This window comes from Labrus mixtus, chromosome 10 (genome assembly GCF_963584025.1).
Source record: "Labrus mixtus chromosome 10, fLabMix1.1, whole genome shotgun sequence".
Taxonomy (NCBI): Eukaryota; Metazoa; Chordata; class Actinopteri; order Labriformes; family Labridae; genus Labrus; species Labrus mixtus.
Genome location: NC_083621.1, coordinates 11,962,725 through 11,983,069, shown reverse-complemented (window position 1 = coordinate 11,983,069; position 20,345 = coordinate 11,962,725). Strand labels below are relative to the sequence as shown.

General features: G+C 40.8%; 2 protein-coding genes across 6 annotated transcripts in view; one reads left to right on the top strand and one right to left on the bottom strand.

Moving 5' to 3' along the window:
- The window catches only part of macrod1 (mono-ADP ribosylhydrolase 1), a 111,824-nt gene that overhangs the window by 33,120 nt on the left and 58,359 nt on the right, over positions 1-20,345 (top strand). The window lies entirely within an intron of this gene.
- Positions 1-20,345, bottom strand: part of flrt1b (fibronectin leucine rich transmembrane protein 1b) — a 34,579-nt gene that overhangs the window by 10,191 nt on the left and 4,043 nt on the right. Inside the window, exon 1 of one of the 3 annotated variants that reach the window (XM_061048273.1) lies at positions 18,071-18,271. The exons of 1 other annotated variant lie outside the window; for it this stretch is intronic. The gene's annotated coding sequence lies outside the window, so the exon portion shown is untranslated. Of the gene's footprint in view, positions 1-17,687; positions 17,828-18,070; positions 18,272-20,345 lie in introns of those variants that run through there. One more of the 3 variants, XM_061048274.1, reaches the window with a different exon arrangement.

The window sequence follows — 20,345 nt, the reverse complement described above, 5'->3', positions numbered from 1 at the left end:
CACATTCAAATTCAGACAAAGCACTGTCTCCTCAGAACTCAGGACTTCTATTTGAGTGATAAAGAAGGTCATCTATCTTCATATGATGTAAACACCATGTGTTATATGAAGGTGCTTCAGGTCTTAAATGTCAGGCTATGAAATTCAAAAGATTAAAAAACCTTTTACAGCAAATATGTGTATTAGAAATCAGTATGAAAGATATGACTTGAATTGTTGAGTCAAGAAATTGATGAGAACAGTGAAGGAACATTAATATTTATAGTTTAGGTAAGAATTAAAACATTATTGTATTTTAAAAAACGAACACAGATAGTTTGGGTTACTAAAATATGTTTCTGTTTTCCATAGTCTTCTTTGTTGGTAATTTGACCATCTTTTTATTCCGGGAAAAAAGTTTAATAGCTGATGGAAATAATCATCAGATCCATGCCTAGTAAAGATGTTCTGGAGCATATTTTCTCAAAATAAAAAAGGTTTACTTCTTGTAGTTTAACTTATGGTATCAAGTCGTTTTTTTTTCTTCACATTTTAAACTAGAATTTAACAGCATGCATTACTTTTCTCTGATAAGATTTGGACATTAAGAAAATAACATTTATAAAAAGAAAAAAAAGGGATCAATGATCTATAGTTATATTAAACAATGAGGGGACCTTGAAAAGTAGCAAATCCTTGAATCACGCCAGATGTCCAGTGTGAAAGTGTAGTATCTCAACATTAATACAAATTCTGCATATCAGCTTTTGCTTTATTACAACGTTTCTCAATGAGGAACAGAAACATAAGAGGGCTGCTCCCAAATTTAAAGCAGGTGGCCAATCTTCTGTAGTGTCGAGGTCAAAAAACATCTTCAACAGATGGTCTGTTTTTGTGTTCTACATTTTTCTTCTGAACAGAGAGCGTGTCATTGTTCAGAGGCTCAGAAATCACTCTGCTGTTTTGAGCCAGTCAGTGACGCTGAATGATAGATATCAGAATGTTTTTCTTTGCTTTATGGAAAGACCATTAGAAATAGCTCGTGGTAACACCACTGGATACACAAAAATATAAATAAATCAAAATTCATCAATATACAAAGATAATATGCATCCGCATCTAAACTCAGGGCTACTAAAGGCTCCAATTGAATTAGTCTAAGCAAAATAACGGCAGCTATGTGTTGGACACTTTTCATGCAACACATCTGTTAGAGAGCGGTGTACAGATGTGCTGTAAGCGATTCATGTTCTCACAGCTGTACAGATGGAGGTAACATATGTACAGAAATATGACCAGAGAGTTTTTACATGCATTGTTGGTGGTGACCTTGGAACAACTTGTCTGGATTTACAGGTGTGTTTGTTCACATTTGTCTTTGCTTTGACACAAGGTAATAAATGAGGAGATGATTGGGATGAGACTAGAAAGGATACTAAAAACTCCTGAGAAACTTAACTTATCATGCAGTCTCTAACTGCTTGTTTTCCTCGTGTTCATTAAAATAACCAGGAAACCGTTTTAGAAAATTGTCCTCCAGACGACCTTCTAGCTTCTGAATCACACATTTGAAACGTTCTAGTGGTAGTCTGACGGAAATTGACGATATCAAATCTCCATTTCCATCCACCCTTTGCTGCTGCTCTGGAAAATTCAGAAACTGAAAAGCAAAAACAAGTGACAGCTGTGATACTTGGCAGCCTGCTCGCTCTGTGCTCACTGTAGGGAGCTAGGAGCTAGGAAGCGAGGAAGTAGGAGCGAGGGATTAATAGTTACGGGTCTGGGGACCGAAGTCTGAGTACTTTGTAATCATGTGGCTGCCTAACCCCGGTGTTAGCGAGGTTGATGAGCATGCGTCCCTGCTGACACACACTCTCTCTACATCCACTCTGCTGAATATTAATACAGAGAAGAGAATTCCTCAGAGTCCCATTGTCAGACAGCAGTATTGTTCTCTGCTGGCCTCTGTCTCGGTGCGTGTATATGCGTGTGCTTGCTATTAATGCGTAAGTTGCTGCCTACATTGTGTGCTTATGCATATTATGTCCATGTCTTGAATTGCGTGTGCGTGTCGGCTGCAGCAGAGCAGCAGTTAAAGGGGCGGCGAGGGAGACCAGGGGTGTGTTTGTGGCCCTCCATGGCCCATAAAGACAACTGGCCTGAGAGCACTTGGTCTAGTCATCAGGGTCCAACATTGGCGATTATTTCACCTAGAGGCACTATCTGTAAAATGAACACTCTCATTAAAACAGCAGCGTGTGCGCACATGGGTTCGTGTGGAAATGTGTGTGTGTGCGTGTGCACATATTTGCCTGCACAAGTCAATTTCCAGGCGTCGAAAATATATTGCAGCACAAATGCTTGTTTTTCAATCAAAGCGTAATGTGCTGTTTATGATGTTTGACTGCGGTTGTGTGCTCATGTGTGAGTGTGTATTTACTCATTTCTTCTGAGTGTGTGAGCACATCTGTGGGTTTGTGTGTGTTTGTGCATCTTTGTGTAGCATGTATCAGTACGGATTTATGTGTGTATGTCTGAGTGTGACTGTTTAACTACCCCGCACACGTAACCTCCCCATCTCTGCCTCCCTGTTTCTCATTTACTGAGCCCGCGCCAGAAAGGAGGAGTGCGGGGAAACGAGAAAACAAGTGATAGAGGGAGGGAAAAAAAGGGAGGGATGGTAAAATAGAGGCAGAGAGGGAAGGCTGGGGAAGGGTAGAGGTTCATAGAGAGAAAAGAAGTAGTGGAGTAAAAGGGAGGAAAAAAGAGACAAGGGGGTAGAGGGGGAGATAGAGAAAGAGAGGCAGGAAGATGGAGGGGGAGAAAAAAGGAGGTGGAGGAGGAGGCAGCAGATTTATGAAGCCATTGGAATGTAATTTGGAGGCAGAAATTACTGTCAGCCTGAGCAAGGTTTAAAGTCAGTGAAGCCTGAATCCAGGGCCTGCCTGCCTGTGTGTGTGTGTGTGTGTGTGTGTGTGTGTGTGTGTGTGTGTGTGTGTGTGTGTGTGTGTGTGTGTGTGTGTGTGTGTGTGTGTGTGTGTGTGTGTGTGTGTGTGTGTGTGTGTGTGTGTGTGTGTGTGTGTGTGTGTGTGTGTGTGTGTGCTTAGTATCACAGACAAATGGATGGCAAATGTGATGCAGAATAATACTACGGACGCTCTGTAGTTACTTGTCACACACACTGAACGCCATGTGTGTGTGTGCGTTCCAGTTTTGACTCCTCTTCTTCAATGCTTGAGTGACGTGACTACACAGCATTGGAACATAACCTAGCATTCATATTTAACTGCTCATATTTCATCTATGCTTGAGGACCCAGATGAACACAAACACACACACACACAAATGCAGGCGCTGAATTCTTGTCAGGCTCTGAAGGCCGTGACTCCGGCAGACTCAGTGGAGGGTGTCGGCGTGGACAGAACGAAGGCTGGAGAGAGCAGAGGGGGGGGGGGGGGGGGGGGGGGGGGGGGGGCGTCAAGGATAGATGGAGAGAAAGGTAGAGGTGGGAAATTAAAAAAAAGGAGAGAGGGAGAGGCTCTGAGAGGGGCTAAAAAGAAGAGTAAGAGGGATGTGACTGGCTTTCTAACAGAGCAACACACAGCTTCCATTTAGCGTGAGAGGGAGGGGCAGAGGAGGAGAGAGATGAGGGAGGGGACAGAGCAGGGATAAGCAGGAGAGATCTGAAGGGAGGCTGTTACACACACCGGTGGTTGGCTTTATTTTTGATGCTTATTTCTACTCTGAGTGCTCATCCATTAGTGTCAGTGGGGGAAACATTTAAAAGGACAAGGCTTTTTCTTCTATATTTCACTTATTGAAAATAAAAGAGCAACCTTGTGTTTGTCCATCATTTATTACTTTCTTACTTTTCCAACATGTATGTTGCGCTCATCTCAGTGCCACATTATTCCAATTGAAGAGAAAAGTGCTGAAAAGACATTCCAATTATAGTTTCAAGTTTATACAAGGTCAAACAATGTCCTACAGCAGCTCGACGTTGTAGTTTTTAGCAAGCGTCATTAAAACTGAAGGAAATGGTGCATTAATTGGGGACTATTTCCAGAAGCAGATGAATACACAGTTGGTGCGTCTGTTTTTCACAGCAGTGGGGCGGTGTAAGTGGTTTCAACATCTAAAACAAAAACAGTGTCCATGTTTGTCTCCCTCAAGAAAACACGTCATCAAGTGTAAAGGTGTGCACATTTTGAGTACATGCTGGATCATACGGCATTTCTGATTTTGTTCTTTAGGAATGTATTTTAATGAATAAAAAACTGTTTTAACGGACTAACTTTTACTGTATATTTTACAGATTGAGATCAGCATGAAGAGCTTAAGATACTCAATAACTGATATTGTAAAAAATACCATTGTAGACACTTGCAGGCTATTTAATTTATTTTGCAGATTTCAAAGGCTGACAATTAGCTCTATTGCCGATACAGGGTTAAATTCTTCAGACACGTGGACGTGCTTAATGAATCTAGTTGAAAGTAAAGGTCAACAACACAGTGGAAAGAAGATTTTTAGTTTAGCAGTTTTTGTGGGATTTGTTAAAAAAATGTGTACAGTATAAAATATTTCCACGCTCCCTAATCTTTGGACATTTTTATGATTTTGAAACCATTTCTGCTCCAAGTTCAGCAATTGCTTCCTGGGTATAGTATGAAAGCTGGCGTCCGTCCTTGATTATCTGATAGGAAAAAGAATCCACTATCAAGTCGTCTTGATTGAAACCACTTAGTGCAGAAAAACAATATCTCCAAAAAAATCTAACAGCAGCACTCTAAAAAGTTTTCCAGCAGTCGACCTCGGGTCTGTTTCAGTCCATCAGAAATGGAACATGTCTTTGGATGCCGTGTTTATTTTTCACGCAGGTACCGTAGCTTAGAAGTGGCAGTGATCTTATAGACTTTTGAGGTTTTACTGTGTAAAATATAATCAGAAGAGAAATGTTGTAGCTGTTTTAAGCTAACCTCTGAAATGTCTTCATGTGACTGCAGGAATGATCAGCAGTGCTAGAAAACAATACTGTAAACTCTTACCACAATAGCACGAGCAACAAACTTTACAATGCTGATCTAGCTAATTTATGCGCCTCCACCAGCCTCTATTAGCAACTGTTCCCTAAAAATGTACCCCTGTTCCAAATAAATGCACATGCTTAGTTCTCCAGATCTGCTCCATACTTACACAGTCACATCCCTCTAATGTGCTCTAGAAACACACTTACTTGCTCATTTGACCCGTGAACTTGCTATGACTTCCTCACACAAACACAGCAGCTCTGTGTCCTTTGTTCTTGTATCCAGTGATAATGATAGCAACAGCATTTATGTAGTGTGACAACACTACCTCCCACTTACTCTCTATGGAGGTTCACACCATGGCACAGTCTCTGCTCCTGTCTCCCTCTGCCTCCCTCCATTTCTCTGCTCTCACTCTCACAGTGTTGAGGTCAATTATCTCTGAATTTGCTTCGACGGGAGGTCGACTACTTCAGGCTGCTGAAGGTGTTAAGTAGTCTGTAGATTATTTAGAAGGTTTTCTGACATTCATTCGGCTTCAACGCCTTCTTTTCCTGTTCACTTTTCTTCTTCTCTCATTTAGATTCTGTGTTATTCTGACACCTTTTCTTCCTCTTCTCCAGCCTTTCCTCTGGTTCTATTTCATTTCCCCATCTTTCTGTTTTAGACCATCTCTGATAATCTCCTTTGCTATTCATCATTTTTTCCTTTCTTTATTTGTTGCTTTGTTTCTTTAACCAGACAAGACATGATATGATGCAGAAAATATGCTACGGAAATCCAAAATGGCTGACAAAGTTATAGAGTCAGACACTACAATGTAAATATTTAGCCTTTGTCTCAGTGCTACGTGTGATTGGATGTATTCGCACTATAAACAAACAAGTGAAAAATAACATACTGACAAGCAGAAAATCATTTTACTCATCTTCATAATGTGCACAAAGATCGCAGCAGACACACACCAGTGGCGTGCTAAAAACATCATCACCGCGTCCCGCCTGCTCACAGGGGAATTTTCATGCAGCGTTTACAAATCGCCCTCCATAACTTCACACAGTCATTTTACAAGGTGGACTGACAGGAAGAAGTCAGGGCGAAGTCGTGGTGAAAAATGTATCCATTAGCGTTCACACATGTGCAGCTCGTCATTTTTGTGCGAGTGTGAAAACAATATTAGATTAGCATGTCGGATGCTTCGGGGGACGGGGGACGGTGAGGACCTTTATTTCAGAACATTTTAATCCATGTTGTAGAAAACCGTTTTGAGCTTCACCCCAATCCAAACACTAACCAGAACAATAAAGAAACCTGGGCAGCACCTGGAGTTTGATCATAAGTTACCATATGCAGCTCAATAGGTTTTTTACAAAAGCACCAAATGCAAATTCAGAAGCATGACAAAGATATACAATTTCAGCGTAATAAGGAGGGGCGAAATATTTGAAGTAGCTGAAGACTGAAAATCTATTTAAATAAAAATAAAAACAGATGAAGCATAGATATTCAATATCTTCTGTTGAAATCCTCTATCATATTCAATCCCTCTCTTTCAATAGGCGCTATTGAAACCATTTCCCCCCCCAGTTAAAAAGCAAAGCAGCAGCATGTGACGTACCCCAGAGGGGAGACACTTATAAAGCCAGGGTTTGTTTTGCGACAGATTTCAAGTAATGTTAGGCTAAATGAGTGTACCATCTGGGGTTTGATTTCATTTTTTTTTTTTTAGCAGTAAATAACAAAAGCATGAAACAACTTAACAAGCTGAGTTAATTACGATTGCAAAAGAACAAAAAGATTCAGGTTAGTGGGATGAACATTAAGTTTGTTTATGTCAACGCATTATATTTATGCAACTGAATGTCTGCTCAACTTTTTGTCCAAGATCAATCACAACCCCCGTGAAGTAAAAAAAAGTATTGTCACACTCAAATAAGATTTATCCATGGCAGCTCTTTCCGTTAGATATGTTGAATGTGGATTTGGAAGCTGATCTGCTCTTCTGTTTGACTTGAATCTTTTTTTCTTCCTGCTACAATTTTCTTTCTAGTTTCTATATAGGTTATTTTTCTGGTAGTATTTTGCAAATATTTTCCTTACATACATAGGTTCAGTTAATCTCAGTTCACTTCTAGTGTTGGAGCGATTATTGTCAAAGCCAGCAAATCAAAGACATTTTACATGAAATATCTCCCCGCTGTTTGTTTGCCTTTTACAATACTCCTCTCTGCGTTTAGTTTCCTTCTCGCTCATCACCTCCCCCTGCTTCTTCTGAGCAGTGTAGCCGGGACAAAACTCCAACGGTGATAAGATGAGAGCAAGCCCCTGAGAGGCAAGCAGTGCAAATGGGAATTTTCAATGGATGGGTCCTGGAACCCTATTGTATTGTGAAAAGGAGCGAAAGAGTGAGGATAAAGAAGACGGATGGAAGGAGGGGAGCATAGATGGAGGCGGACAGGGAGACAAAGTGAGCTGTAGAGTTTTTTTTTGCCCTGGAGGAAGCCGACATTCCAAAGAGAGGAATGAAGAGCAGAGGAGGGAGCAAACAGGACTTTGAGAGAGGAGAAGAAGAGGAGGAGGAGGAGGAGGGTTGGAAGAGCACTGATAAAAGATCGTCGGAGAGGAGGTGTAAAGGCAGGACAGCAGTTGAGGTTAGAGGGAGAGATGGGAAGTCGTGAGAAAAGAAGATACAAGGGGTGAGGGAGGCAGAGATGAGTGGACACACACCCAGGGAGAGACAAACACTCACACCCAGAGTGACGGTGTTTTGCATAAATATGTTACGAATAATAAAAAATGCTGCTGGCTTCATTATAACACAGCAGCTAATAATTAAAGCAGTCAGACCTCACACTGTGGGCTACAGAGACAGCATGCAGATTTCCATGCATAAGTAGTAAATAAAGTGTATCATCTCTCTGGAGGCTGTCTGAGGGCTTCGGCTTTGGGTGCTGACAATATTCACACCGCACTGCGAGTCGGGCTTCTTCACCCACTCGCCGCGCCTCCAATTAAGGTTAAACAAACATGCCTGTTTAATGATGAGTGGTCATATTTTACCGGTGAAAATTCACGGCTTTAATAAGAAGTTGACCAGTTTAAGACATAAAACCTGTTTTCTTGGCGTGTGAATCTGACAGTAAAAGCCTTCTGCTGCAGCATTAGAGCACAGGACAGTGCGTTTTCAGGGAAACCCTCACAGATAAAAGCTTTTAGCTGGGTTGGCAGCTCTTTAAGACAGGGTGAGGTAGGTTTCATTGCAGGCCTTACCGACTGACACCCCTGAAGCTGTGAGTAAAAATCCTCCCACGCTCTGCTGGAAGGATTTCTCTGCCTAGCCATCTGCGATAAAGATATAATATTTACAAAGACATATTGAGTAGTCGCGGTGAGACAAGAGCGAACAATGTGACCTGGCAAATGTCTGAGTGGAACATAAACAGCTTTAACTTTGGCCTGCTATTTTCCGTCTAACACTGTTCTCTATCTGCACAACAGGAGGAATGCATTAAATGTATCTGCATAAAAAAAAACCTACACACCCATCTGCCTGCAATGTTACGTGCCAAAAGATATTCTGATATACCCCATCTCTCAGCAAAACACACATTTCAACACACACACCCCAGCATGCATACGAGTCGTCTCATGACAGTATGTGGATAAATAATCCCATTAAATATGATTGAGGGTTTTTCCAGCTCAAAGCATTCACACGCTCTCTCCGTCTATGGGCTCAGAAGAGGTACGCACAGGAAGTATCTACAGACAGGCAATTTACGGGTCGGCCACCCTCAAACACACTAATACACACACTAAAAAACACATCCACCCACCTAACAGTCCACCAAACGGCACTCGAGATAGGTCACAATAACTCTCGCTAGGTTGAACTTGGCACTTGTGCCTTTGGAGCAGAATCCCTGGAAGCTTTTTGTGTTTAGAGAGAGAGAGAGAGAGTGTGTGTGTGTGTGTGTGCGTGTGGGTGTGTGTGCGTGTGGGTGTGTGTGCGTGCGTGCGTGTGTGTGTTTGCGTTGTGATGACAGATGAAACAAGTCATTTTAAATCCAATAAGCAGTGAAGAACGCGTGGCCTCCTGGTGGCAGGCTCAGGCGTAGCACTGGAGGTCGGCGTCCAGCTGACAAGCTCACACGCCAACACTTTATCTCTCCCTTTCTCTGTTGTTTCCCGTCACTCTCTATTTCATTATCATCTCTGGAGGCTAAAAAAGACTTCACGGGAGCTAAACTTGTTTTAAAATGGTGAAGTGAAATGTGCAGCTTCTGAAGAAAGTGAGTTAACCAACTCCTGCCAGTCTGTGAGTCAGCAGTCGCTCTGTATTTAGCTGTATTTACCTTTGTTCCTCATTAGAAGAAGACAATGAGCGCACTGCAGAAAAAGGCCGTAAAGTAATTATCAAAGCTAATCCACAAGCATGATCCCTGCATTCCTGAAGGCTCCATCAGAAGTCATCAGATCAGGTACCCATAAACATGCCAGTCACCCATAAAGTCAAGCAACATCTTATCTCACACCTAACATAGCTTGGTGAATCACTTACATACATGTTTGTTTCATCATTTTATTTTCATGAATAGCATGCTTAATGTGATTTTCCTCTCTGTTGCCATGTTAGTTGGTAGTAATTTAAAAAATTAATCTCCCGAGACATTTGTTGTGGGTCCAACTTTTGATTCCCGTGCAGGTATTAGATGGGAGTACAGTTGCTGTGGAGTTTGGTCTAAACATGGTGTGAGTGTATGAGGTTTATGAAGTTGATTGATTTTTTATTTGTCACTTTCCTCTGCAAAGTGGTTAAGTTACTGTAAAGACATTTGAGCACAGATGTGCAGGGAACTACAAAAACAAGACAGCTGATGTCAATTCCCTCCAACATCTAGCAGACTGAAATGTGAAAGGAAAAAAAGTGCTGTGGAGCAGTACAAAGAAACATACTGTAAGCTGAAAATAGAAACTAGCCTGCATAGAAGCTTTAAAATAGGCACAGTAATATTGGACACCCACCTTTAAAAGCAGGTCAGGACAACTCTGTTGATGCAAAGCACCAAAATCTAAAATTGAGCTTCTTAAAAATAAAAGTTCCAAATGAATTTTATGCACCGCATGTCACTGCAACATTAATGTTGGCTGCAGGCAACACTCAGAGTGCTGCAATGGATGTGAACTGCAGTGCAACTGACACAAAATCGGAAAGTGTAGACAATGAGCTTGGTGCCGGCTGCTTCCATTAAACATTAAACATTACATTTATTCTACTTTTATTTTATTTTAAATACAGTCTTTCACAAATCCTCAGTAAATATCTTTAACTGTATCCATCCATTATCTATACCGCTTTCCCCGTTCGGGTCACTAGAGGCTGGAGCTGATCCCAGCTGTTTGCCAGTCAATCACAGGGCTGACATACGGGGATTCGAACCAGAAACCTGTTAGAAAACCACTGCACCACCATGCGGCCCTTTAACTGAAATGTAAAATCTTGAGAAATATTTGCTCATCCTTTCTGAAAAGGTTAAAAGCAAATACACCAGGAAGAAAAAAAAAAAAAAAAACATAAAAAATAAAAGAACAGGTTCAGAAATGACAAGTTGAACTGCTCTGTATTCCTAAAAGAATCAGTAACCCTGGGCCATAGGTACTTGATTTATACATCAATACTTTAAAAGCTGCCCCTCTCCATTAGCTCTCTCTTTCTTTGATCCAACAAGGATCAAAAGGAAACCACTCTATGTCTATGTCTGCATCAAATGAAGTCCTCAGCCAGATGATCACAGCTTTAGTCTTTCCTTTCCCCTCTTTTTATTTGCTTTACAAACTTTTTCTTTCTGTATTTATTTTTGGCATACATTCCACGATAATTACAATGTGTCAAGAAATATAAGCTGTCGTTAATACTGTCAGATAGTTTGTCGTTAGCTATCATTAATATGTGGTATTACAGCTTGAAAGAAGGCCGTTTGTGTATTTGTAATAAGTGGGAGGTTTAGTGTGAACTGTATCTGTTGTTTTTCTAAAAGCAATAACTGTAATCTCTCCAGACAGTTATGGCTCAAATACCAATAATCTCAACATCGACCTAATCAAACACAGTTATTTTGTAAAGTTATTCAACTCATTTTGACCTGCACTATTTAATCAAAGGCGTCTGTATTTCTGGAGGTGTTGTAGCTGCTGTAAAGAAACAGAGCAGGCACTCTGAAGTCATCCATACTGCTCAAACAAAAGCTCATCTCTGAAACTCCTCTCTGTGTGACTCCCACTCTCTCTGACCTGCCTGTGTCTCCCACACTCTACCTCTGCTCCATCAAATGGACTAAAACACACACACACACACACACACACACACACACACACACCACACACACCACACACACGCACACACACACACGCACACTCGCTCAGACTCAAAGCCATAATGCAATATAACACAGCCTAATGCTAGCTTATTTTGTGTGTGTGTGTGTGTGTGTGTGTGTGTGTGTGTGTGTGTGTGTGTGTGTGTGTGTGTGTGTGTGTGTGTGTGTGTGTGTGTGTGTGTGTGTGTGTGTGTGTGTGTGTGTGTGTGTGTGTAGGTGTGTGTGTCTGTGTCAGAAAGCTTCCTAAATTGTTAAACCCTTCCCTTGTGTAATGCATCTCTCTAATGTTCTTATCTGGCATCTGCTGTGGGATATATCTGTTCCAGGTTTTTCTGGGGATCCTATTTATTATGTCTTTTCAGGACAGTCTCAGCCAAAACACGGCATAACCTCAATTATATAAAAGCACAGTTTGTCTCAAAGCCATTCTGCCTCCTACAATAGATTGCATAAGGCATAAACTAATGCAATAACTGAGCCTACATAGAATACATTTTAAATGTGATGTCTAAATACACGGGTTTGTCTTCTTATGTTCTTTGTTAATCTCCGAGGTTTATTTGCCTTCCTAAACGAAAACATAAAGCGAAAATGGATTTCACTTCATCGCTGAAAATCTCCACAGCGATTCATCTTATGTCTTTGTGTAAGGGTTAGTTAGTTATGATAATGCAGTGTTTCCCCTACCATTTGTTTGGAAGGGCGACTTCCCACCCTTCCATTAAGAAGGCACACAATACTCCACTTATGGAGCTAATTTGTGTTTACTTACTTACTTTATTTCTGCCTAGCGTCTTTTATACTTTTTGGTCTAAACACTTGCACTGTAATGTGCAGATGGTGTAGACCTGTTTATCTATTTTTTTTACAACACTGTAATTTTGTAACTTTCTGACGATGTGAGTGGACTATTTTTTGTTGGGAGAGAGACATCGTCAATGGACGAGCTACATTGACTTTTAATTAGAGAGAGGGTGTTGTGCTGCGCTGTCTTAGATCATTGAAGGAAAGATGGCCTTATATCCTTGAGAACTTCTGTTTCTTTTACCTCAGTGTAAGTAAGGGCCCTGTCCTATCGACAGATATTCCTGCAATGGCTGTATGCATGAAGTAACATGACGTACTTGCAAGCAAGCCAGTTTAACAGGCAGTGTTAAACTGTTTTCACATGGGCTGCCCAACTGAGGCCCTGACTTATGTAAGGGTCGCATTAAATGCTCTGGATCAGAATGAATTTACCCTCACTGTTCCCCCCGAATCATATCTGTTTCTAACATCAATTTAGGCTATCTAAATATGTTATGGTTTAATTTTTCACTTTGTAAAGTAAATGTACTGTTACAAACAATTGTTCTCACCTCACACATAACCCTTTCATAGTCAAGCGGTCATTTAATGTATTGTTTAAAAATACCCATCATAAGTATTTAACAGTGAAAGGTCGCTGAGCAGGTTGAAAGGTTGGTTAATCAGCTCAGGAAAGCTACAACAAGTGACAAAAAGACAGCTGGTCTTCTCCAGTCAAAATGTAATCGGAATCAGTTTACACCAGGGGTAATAGATCAATGGATTGAATGTCATCTGGAAACAGATCATATTTAGATTCCAGATGTAAATGGGGTCTATACCATGAAGCCATCCTCCCTGTTATGCTTTTAGGATTATTCCTTATGTTTTTTAATTACATTTTTGGGAGATCGGAGTTCTTCACCCACTTAAGATTCAATCATTGTCAGTTTGATTGTTAACATCTAGACAAGCTTTGTGTTTCTTTATTACTTATTATGGATAAGAAATGTACCGTGGTCTTTAGCCATCCAGGTACTGTCTTGCCTCTATCAAACTGTTCAGGACTGGGTTTATGTAATTGGTTTGTTGGTGTGTTAGACTCTAAATCTGACTACAAGAGCAGTGTTTCCCACACACAGGCTTAAATCGGGTGTGGTGCTGGGAACAATAATACGCATCTATATTTGGTGACCCATATATTGTAAATAAGAAGTACTCCTACCCCTATTCTTGTGGGGGTTTTCGACCACAAATGGAATGACAGTTTCTTTTTAAACCACAGACTATCTTCCCAAACACCTCACAAATACTTAATAAAAATATTTGTGTGTCACTTATTGGCTTCTGTATACTACAGTATATACTCTCCATTTGTTTTCTGATGAATGCCAAGACCATTAGGATGACAAGACAATTTCCTCTCTTGCTGATCAATAAAACCTAATCTGATGTGGTTCAATACATCTGACTGGTCAGTGGATTTAACTGTTTACCTTCCACACCAAGCACATGATTTCTTGGAAAAAAAAAAAAACTGTAGAGAAATGGCCTAAAGCCAGTGAAGGACTGCATGGACACCATCCATTTGTTACAGTAGTATATTGATTTGGATGGTTACCAATTTCAATATTGAATCATTAATTAAAGGAAATGTTAACAGCCTGCTAAAGTCGACAAGCATCGATATGCTTAGTATCAGTCAAGTCCTGGTTTCGTACTGTTGAATAATTTATTTTTTCCAGTGAAACATTAATGCTGAATGCCCTGACTGTAGGCATGAAAACAAAGCTGAGGACACACTTTGGAAGAGATTTTTTAAGCGTCGCCTACGTTTTTAACAATGATAGGCTTTAGGTTTATGGAGTCCATTGAGGTAAGATATTTTTGAATAATGAATTAATAAATTGAACAGAATCAAGAGTTATTCAGGTAGACATATTTTTAAGGTCAAATAGCCTAAGGACTGCAGACATTCTGCTCAGATACATGAAGCACACAGGGTCATATCTTCCTCCTGACACCTGCTGTTCTGCCGCAGGGCACTGACCTACAGCCTTGAACGATGCTCACCGCTACACGCAATCACTCGCTGTTAAGCAGCACAAACCACCACCAGGGAAACATCCCCTCACTAAAGAATACTGGGGGTATATTTTTAACCCCTGAGCCTCAGGTCATACTGAAGGCTTTCTTGAAGGTATGGGAGACTTTTCCTCTTTAGTTTATCAACTTGAGCTACAGGTTGAAGAAATGTCTCGCTAAATGTACGATGTACCAAATGACTAATTGTGATGCAAGTGTTTTAGTGACCAGTCAAAAGAAGATCATTCCACAACAGTCTTTCATCTCAGCTCTATAGAGCATTTACATGTCTTTTAGCTAATTGTTTTGGATATCAGGCCTGTAACTTTTAGCAAATGAGGATTTTAGAAGCAACAGAGTCGGATATTTTTCCTGGGACGATATACTTTTGTGCTATTTTAATTTAACCAAGAATCTTGGATGCAGATTTAATTAGTTTTGCTTGATTCTGAAATATTGAGATAGTTTTGATTTTTGGGGTTTTCTTTTCCTTGTTAAAGTTAAGAGTCATATCATACAAAAGGAGAGAGTAGATGATCATTAGAAGTATTTCCAAAAACAATGCACATTACCTCAGTTAGTCCGTCTTTGCTTTTTCTCATCTATTTTTTTCTCATCAATCTTTTCCCACAATTTTACTTTCTCTGTAATGATCATTTTACAGGCACTTGTTTTTTTTTAACCTGGGGGGGGGGTGGTATCATTTCTTACAGATGGACAAGGATGTCTTATCATCTCCACAGCCTGTAACAATACAGTTGTGACATTGGTCAAAGGTTTGTGACCTGTGGGCTGAATGAATTTATCATAAATGATCAGCAAATCGAGTGGGCATGTCATGACAACTGTTACTGCAGAAGTGAATGGATGAGGATGCCACAGTGCTTGGGGCTGTAAAAAAAAAAAAAAAAAGCCCATTTAGAGATATTGTGCATTTTTCTTGCAACTCTTAGGTTTGGTTACTACTCTAGGTTCCACCAAAATTTAAAACCTTTTGTTGTGAAATATTTTAAGAATGAATCTCTCATCCTTATTGTATGAGAAAGTGAATGCTTAGCCCTGCTAGCCCACTTATACCAGTTCTCCCCGTCATTAAGCTCAGAAGCTAATTAGCTATCTTACTCCAGGAGGTGAGACATTTGAAACTTAACACATACACTTATGACAACAACTCATCATGGGTTTTTTTTTTCTTTAGGTTAGGATGAAACAACAAATGGCTCATTTCCTCTTTAATAAATGTTTCTTAATGTATTAGCTGGTTCATTCAGAGAGACTAATGGGGAGTGACACAGAGTTGTAGCTTTATTAATAACCGGGAAGACTCTTGGCTTTAAGAAAACAAGGCAGAAACAAAACATCATAATTATTGATCCCAGAATTTTTTTTACTAATTTTACTTTAGTGAATCAATTTTTTCCCACCCAAAGTCTCCAGTTTGTGTGGCCCAAAAGGTTTAACCATCAAAAGGATGTCTGGCATCATACAAGTTGTAAAATTAAAGGTTTTAACTCATGCAAATCATGTTCTCTTTAACAGCATCACAAAGTCTATATCAAGTATTAGTCCAGTCCTTTTATCGCATATTAAAATTCGAGCTATTGCTTAAAAGGATTACTCTCTATTGATGAGCTAATACTCGTGTTGTTTTTAAAAGGCAGGCATTCGGGATCATATTGTAATTCTATGGTTATTCTCAATAAGACCTTTCATTAGTCTGATAGTGACCTCATATTGGCAGCAGCAACCTGATCACACTGCTCAGCAATATTTAAACATAAAGACCGAAAGCTGCTTCAGAAATTATTCTGCTTATTACTCTGAGTTCAATTAAGGGCCACACACCTCTGGTCTGCAGAGATGTTCAGATCTGACATGTGCTGAATACATTGACTCTAACTGCTCTTTACACATGTGGTGTTTAAAACCCAACAGAGGCTCGGTCAGGAAAGGGTTTTTAACATGTTTTCAGGGTTAAGCAAGGCCCTTGTAATAAATGACACCTGTTACTGTTTTCAGGAAATGAAGTAACGGCAATTCTGTAACAGAGGCGACAATGCAAATGCCTCTGTGAACACATTTCATTATCTAATTCTGTTTTGGTTATTTAGCAATCTGTGAAATGCCTCTAATTTTTTGTTTTTCTCCATCAATTCCTTCCATGGGTTTAATGTGTTTCAAATGCAGAGTTATATAAGCAGTGCTTCTCTCCTGCTGTTGGATGGGTGAATAAGAGGAGATCAAAAGGGAGGCGATAGAGAAACAGTGTCTGCAGCCTTCTCCTTTTCTTTATTCTCTCCACATTCTGCCAATGTGCCGTTCCCTCCAACTGCATGACTTGCCCTGTATTCTCTCTCTCTCTCTCTGCCTTTCTCTTTCTGTCTTTTTCTCTCTCTCTAGGACATTACACTTTAACCTGATGTTCTATGCTACTCTCTCTCTCTTTTTCTCTCAAGTCCCTCTTCTGTTTGCCCCTCACTCTCCTCACTTGTTTCCCACCCATCCATCACTCCATCCATCTATCTATCTCTGCTTTTCTTCTTTAATCCTATGTTCTGTACTGCTTTAGCCCTGAGAATCTCATTGTAATCTGCTGTCTCAATATGGCCCCGTATGACTGCTAATCCTGTGCTCGTGGATATATAACTATGTGGCTGTGACTGTATGTTTTTGTGCGTGCGTGTGTGTGTGCGTGTGCGTGTGTGTGTGTGTGTGTGTGTGTGTGTGTGTGTGTTTACATCCAGCAAGAGGTCTTAGGCAGCTCTGCTCAAATGAGTTGTATGACGCAATTTTGTTTGTGTTTTTGTAGTCTTGTTGGTAGGCCCTGTGTGTGTGTGTGTGTGTGTGTGTGTGTGTGTGTGTGTGTGTGTGTGTGTGTGTGTGCGTGTGTGCGTGTGTATGTGTGTGTGTGTGTGTGTGTGTGTGTGTGTGTGTGAAGAGGTGGGTGCAGACGTTGTCTTGTAAAAAGGGCATGCCTACTGGGAGACAGGGCCTGCCTTTCTGACGAACGCAAACACACAAACAAACACACAGAAGTACAAAAGGGCCACATGCAATTATACACACATGAAAAACACACTGCTGCTCTCGTGAGGGATGCAGGGAGGGAGCAGAAAGAGCGATAGGAGAGATGAGAGAAATCATGCAAGAGGGAATTCAGTCTCTTTACAAAGTATAATCTCTCACTTTAATCTCCCTCTGCCTGCAACTCTCTGAAGCCCTGCTGTTTAAATCTCTCACTTTTTTCTTTTTCTGGTCCAGCACGTAGATGCACACATTAACACACATCCATACAGGCTATATAAACAAGCACACACATTATTAAACACGAGCAGCTTTAAAAACCTTCAAAATAAGAGCATGACAGTACCTCAGCCTAACGTCCATGAACCGTCTCCTCTTAAAAATGCATAAACCGAGAGCATCATACCTTGGTTTTCCATTTTCTCTCTCTCTCTCCCCCCAGCGCGCTTTTCCTCAAGGCATCCTTGTCAAATCCTCTAAACTTGACAGATAACGTAGTGGGATGCGCTAAGTCCCGGTGAGCAGCCTGTGACGGCTAAGGCACCGCGGAGGGACGTAGGGGGGGGACCGGGTAGGATGCTCGGTCTGCCCGCGCCAGAGCTCCGCGATGTGCAATAGTTATCTCCCACCCTGTTGTTTCACTCTGGGCTCTCTACTGTGAGTTAATGTGCTTGTAGTGTGTGCGCGTGTGTTTGTGTGTTTGTGTGTGTGTGTGTGTGTGTGTGTGTGTGTGTGTGTATGTGTGTGTGTGAATGAGGGAGAGAGAGAGAGAGTGGGAGAGAGACTAACCTCGGTTGAAGTCACGTAGCCTATTTCTCTCCATCGTATTTTCTCTCGCGGTTCTCGCTGTCTGTAGCGTCCTTCTAACCTGCGTCAACTTCGCGTCTTCAACTCCAGGAGCGGCTTGTCTGTTTTTTTTTTTGTTTTTTTTTATCCTCTTCTCAAAAGGCTATTTCTCTCCCTGTGCGCTAAAGCAGCTGCGATAGGTGCGACTAATCTCTATTTCCACTCGGTTTATTCCCCAAAGTCTTCAGGGCGCCCCAGTCTTTTAAAAATAAAGAAACTGTGTTTAGTAACGGCTTGACAGGTGTCGCCTCCAGCGCACGTTCGCCTCCTCCTCCTCCTCCTCCTCCTCCTCTTCATCTCGCGCTGAGGCTGCGCGCGGGCTGTGTTCTGTCTGTGTGTAATTGTGTGTACGCGTGTATACGTGTGTGCGTGTGTTTTGTGTAGCCTATTTTTTTTTTGTGGGAAGAGGGGGGGACGGGTGGGGGGGGACTCTTTACAGTGGCTCTCAGGGCTCCGTTACAGGGGTTCAGCAGGTCGCCACGGTCCAACAATTACCAACAACTCACCAAGCCTTAGACTGACAGGTGAACACTCCCGCACATAGACACACGCGCAAATACACAAAGCACTAGAGACTGATGGTGCTCTCTATGGCCTGTCTACATCAATCAGTTTTGGGGGGCCCTTCAGATGGAAAATTAGCAGATTCTCTTTAATTTCGCAGGAGCAAAGAGGAGAAGCTTGTTTCTGTATGTCAGAATCAGTCTGAGTTGTAATTAAAACATAATGCTAATGCCTAATGCTGATACCTCACTAAGAGGGGGAGGGAGTTGTTCTTACCTAACTCCACATTTGTGGAATGAGCTGGAAAAAAAAATGTGGTTGTATTCACACTGTAGAATCTGCTTATTGGATAAATATTTCCTAAACGTAGTTAAATATTCAGCCTGCTGTCACTGGCAAAATAACACTGTATCAGGACTTTGAAGTGAAAGAAAATGTACCTGCACTCCTATATGTGTACAGAGTCTGTTCTTTGCTTCTGCCTGAGAGTCAACACTAATTCAGACTCTGTGACCAATGATTTTTATTTGCCTAAGAGGCATACCTCACAATTAATTTGCATTTATTACCTTTGGGCAGTTCTCTCACAGAAGAGTTACCGCTGCTTAGCCCTTTAGGTGCTGCACACACAGCATTATTAAAAGTAGCTTCACTGGCAGAACATGCTCTCTTCAGACCTTGGTATATAACACTGACACCCTGACTCCATCCAAACACACACACACACACACACACACACACACACACACACACACACACACACACACACACACACACACAACATAAGAAACCGTATAGGGCTCGCGTGGCTCCCATGGGGCCCCTGCTCTAAGTGTACCTGCAGAGATTCCAGAGATTGCCTCCCAGGAATTAATTTGATTCAAACCAAGGGACTTGAATAGTCGGCCAAAGTCAAACTTAGAATAACACCAAATAACTTTAGAAACTAGAAACTTAATCCTGGCATGAACAGATTCTGTCAATCTGCTTCTGACAGAAGGCACACTGTATGAGAGTCAAGCAAAATTCAAGGACCACATATGTTAAATGGATAAACCCATCACTCAAAATGCTTTTGAATAAAGGGCTGAGTTTCACAGACTGACTGTCAGTGTTCTCTGTACATGATCTCAAATATTCAGAACATTCTTACCAATATATCAGGGATAATCTTATTTTTACTCACTTATTACTACTTGCTTAATTGACACCTTGCTGAGGATAACAGTTTGTATAATGTTCTAATAACTTGAAAACAATCAAACAAGAATATCTACACAATAGAATCCAGTGCAGTCCAGTCTTTTTGCAATAAATGTTTTCACACAGGTTTAGTTAGGACTGTATCAGTGAAGTGTTCATTCATCTACTTTAAATGATACAGTCTTTTATTGAATTACATTATCTCATTATTTTATCTCATATCATACATAAACAAATAGTGATTTTAATTGCATTCTGTTTTAATTCAGGGATCTTTTTAAAATCAATTTGGTATTTTTTATCATTTAGTTTAACAGTTTCCTTAATGAAAAGTAGCAGTTCCTATTCCTGCAGGAGCTATTAGTGCGCCTGCTGTAAATTACTGTAATTTATGGTCTAGTTATTCCTCATAGTATCAGTGTAATAGCCCTGTGCAGCAATTATTGTCTTGAGTAAAGTGGGTTAAAGCATGTTAGCTTCTCATTCCCGCTAAGAAAAAATCATACTTAAA